Source organism: Amphimedon queenslandica, unplaced genomic scaffold, assembly GCF_000090795.2.
Source record: "Amphimedon queenslandica unplaced genomic scaffold, v1.1 AMPQUscaffold_13430, whole genome shotgun sequence".
NCBI classification, from domain to species: domain Eukaryota; kingdom Metazoa; phylum Porifera; class Demospongiae; order Haplosclerida; family Niphatidae; genus Amphimedon; species Amphimedon queenslandica.
In genome coordinates this window covers 95,481-99,460 of record NW_003546334.1, presented here as the reverse complement: position 1 = coordinate 99,460, position 3,980 = coordinate 95,481, and the positions used below count along the sequence as shown (strand labels likewise).

The window sequence follows — 3,980 nt, the reverse complement described above, 5'->3', positions numbered from 1 at the left end:
TTACAAGCTCTTTCACTGTACTTACATGATAAATTCCTTCCATCATCACTGAATATAGTAGAGGTGAACACACCACTGACTGCTCTAGAGATAGGAAGGGGGAGAAGTGGTAAACTGATGACATCACTCCTTCCACATATCAAAGGATTACACTGTCTGATACTACATGTACATGATCCATACCCACCACATCTTCTATTTCTCTCTCATCCCAGTCTACATACACTTACTTTACTGGTACTAAACACAGCTGAGAGTGCTATTGAACTATTTACTATTCTACAAACCAGTACTACACTTAAAGCTCTGAGAGTGATGAAGATAACGAAGCTGGAGGTAGTATATACCAGCAGTATGGGTACTAGTCTACAAGACATGCTAACACAAAACCAAACACTGAAATACCTTGAGATTAACAGTTACCATTATAATAAACCCATTCCCAGTTCATTCCTGTCCTTCCTAACAAACTGGTCTCAGACACAACACCAGTCTACAGCAGTTGAGTGTATCCATTCCATTTCCACTAAATGAAGAAATAAGAACTTTTATTAATGTCATTTCTCAAAAGAACAATCTCACAGAACTTAAAGTGAACTTTGTCTCTAAACTAGATCAGGCATGCATTGAATATATTGAAAATAACAAGCATTCATTTCTGGAGAGACAGAGGTGTGATAAAACAACACTATTGTGTTATGAACAGTTACTACCTGCTGTTATTAAGATCTTACAGTCACATACAACCATCAGACTACTGAGGATAGAGTGTAATAATATTAATGATGAGTCATCTCAACATAACTGGATAGAACTAGTACAACATTTATACGAAACTATATTCACCCATCCATCACTTGAATATATTGAGATTATATACACTTCTCTCCTGAGGGATGTTCTTAAAGAACAAAGGAAGACATTGATTGATAGACACAGAAAAGAACAACCACACAAACCATTACCAATAGTGAATTTTATTGCATCATATTGGTAATTTTATAATACATATACTTGTAGTGTTATAATGTATGCCTAGACTCATTGGTTGCATGTCTTGTCTGTGAAACTATTTCCTAATTTGTGTCCTAGTGTATAAATGTTTGATTTTCTTGTTGTTGGTTGATCTTTTGATTGTTAATTATTGTTTTACAAGAGTAATATACTACATTTGTGACGAGGGAAAAACTTTTAGAGAATGGCTGTAGACTATATAGGCTTGGGCCAAATATTCTGGAATAATTTAAAGAATAGTAGGTGCAAAACTAATGAAGAATAATTTGAGAGTTATAGGATGTATTTCAAGAATAGTGAGAGGGAGTAAGGGCTGGTTAAAATTTTAACAAAAATTGATGCAAAATATGGACATGTGTTGGTTCGAACATCTAGTGATGCATCTGAGAGAGTTTTCATACTCAATCATTTATTCAAATCACAACAGACTTAAATGCATCTAACATTATGGTTAACACTAGATTGCATGCCATTTTTAACCATAGATATACAATGTTTTAATTTGATATTGAGAATAATATTGAGAATAATAGGTAGGTATTGCAGGAATTAAGGAATAGAATAATAGGTAATATAAAAAGAATATTTGCTACTGCAGACACGGTAGCATTATTATTATAAGAGAGAAATTAATTACACTATACATAACAGGACTGAGTCCATCCAAGAGGAGAGAAGAAGAGGAAAGAGAATTTAGGAAGTGGACAATAACAGTAGCTAAAATGGATTGATATAGAAAAATCAATATTACTTCTAATGTGATTGATAATGACCCATTATTCCGCAATTGCAGCTATAGAGCTGATACCCACTTTTCTTGATCTATGAATATACACCCATCTTTTATACTGGTACATGAAGTTGATTTGACCTACTACAGTAGTGCAAAAGCTTGTTTTTTTAGTTGTGAAAGTTACTAACTTAGCACTGTACTTCGCAATATGCCCTATCCTGTTTGCTAATGAACATTATTAAAGACATTATATGTAATAGTTTCAAGCTATAAAACAGACAACTATTAGTGGTACCAACTACCAAGATGACTAAAAGTATATAGATAGCAGCAGCTATAGTGTGCAACAAAGGAGCCTCATCATTGATAACAATAATACTATTTTTATTAGCATTAGGTTACATATTGTATGTCATCAATCACATGAATGTTATTATAACAGCCCTGGAATTCCTCATGGCTTGTGGTTAGAACTATTCCTACTCTATTCCTCTTCCTTTTAGCTCTAAAAATCCTTCTTTCTTTACTCAAGTGTAAGTGATCACTGAAATAGCTATAGCTTAAGTTACCTAATTCTCTCATTGTCCTCCATACTATAGTACAAGATGATTGATGTCTCTCAATGGAGAGCAAGTATTGGACTGTGGAACTACTGTCAAGCTGCCTCCAGTAGACCAGCTAATGGCTGCCACTCTCACTCATTCAAAGCTGCAGTAGACAGCAAGTCAGGCAGTACTACATCAGGAGAGAAGACATCTAGACTGCCAGCAGCTCTGTCTCTTATTGCTTTACTCCTCCTCCTCCTCTTTCACTCTTTCTCTTTATTAAGACACATCTTGATGATTCCTCCAACAAGTAAACCACAATTGCAAATTTGTACTTTATATTTACTGGTACCGGTATTTCATTATTAGGTAACTGCTACCAAGTACAATGTACTACTGGTGTTACTGTTACTGATACAAATTACCTCCAGTCAGTAGTCTTACCTGGAGGCAGCAGTTCTAACCTGATTTACAATGATCTCTATTTGATTGTTTGTCTATGTATGCTCCTCCTCTTATCAGGAGATGTTGAACTCAATCCTGGTCCGATGATTGATGATCAACCAACTTGTCTCTTATTTGCAAAGTGTCTTAAACCACTTGTTGACTGGAAAACATTTGCTCTTTTTCTTCCTGGTGGAATAATACAATCTGATGTAGATGTTATTGATAACACAAAAAGAAATGCTCACCTCATGAAAATGGCTTTACATAAGAGATGGTTACAAGTTTATCCTACAGCATCATGGAGAGATGTCATTAATGCTTTGAAACAATGTAAAGAGAATGAACTAGCTAGAACTATTGAAGACAAAGTGACAGATCGTCCTACAGCTGGAAGAAGTACTAATGATGATATGGAAGTCAGTACCAGTAATGCTAATCTTGGTCCTATAACAGGTAAACATACACTTAATACAACACTCATTAACTGATACACTACTGCAGGTAATGATAATCCAAAGGATATATTATTTATATAATGAAATGAATTAGAATACTTAGTTCTTTTTACTTTTTATTAAAAATTTTTTTCTTTACAGACAAAGAGCTTAATATGGCAGCAGTTACAAAGATATTTACTCCTTCTGCTAGCCATTACATGCTAGTAGGAGCTGGATTGAATGTTAATGTGTCTGATCTGATGCCAATACCAGGAACAGCAGAAAACTGTCTTATTATTGTATTCGAGAGGTGGTTTGATGCTAATAAAGGTGTCAATTGGGATACATTAATAAAACTTTGTGATGACTTTGCTGATCAACTGGGCAAAGCAAAATCTAACCTCCTGGCATATATAGGTAAGATAATAAATCAATGTCAATGCATCATTGCTATCTCTAGGTGATCAATATAGTCATTATATCTCAATACATTAGGTCAGTCTATACCTGATAATGTCACATCCATTAGTTCAATACCTGATGATGTTCAAGGATATGCTGACAATATGAGAAAATACTACAAACACCAACCTATTGTTGCTACAGACTGGCCACCAAGAATTGGAAAAGATTTCTTTGGAAGACTAGCACTAGTAGAAAAACAAGAATCCAGCACACAAGTAGAATCAGCTTGGCATCTGCTGCTAAGAGGACAAGTTGATGAAATAGTTAAACTAACTGAAAACAAAGAGATAAGTGTTGAAGATGTCCTCCAACCCACAGATAGTTCTCTGTCTCTCAGAA

At 34.7% G+C, this 3,980-nt stretch overlaps 1 long non-coding RNA gene across 1 annotated transcript; it reads right to left on the bottom strand.

The window, feature by feature from the left end:
* Positions 1-2,860: 2,860 nt before the first annotated feature.
* LOC109581594 (uncharacterized) lies at positions 2,861-3,234 on the bottom strand. Its single transcript, XR_002184690.1, has 2 exons — positions 2,985-3,234; positions 2,861-2,925 (listed from the first exon to the last, which is right to left on the bottom strand). It is a non-coding gene; the product is annotated as an uncharacterized LOC109581594 (long non-coding RNA).
* Positions 3,235-3,980: the final 746 nt, after the last annotated feature.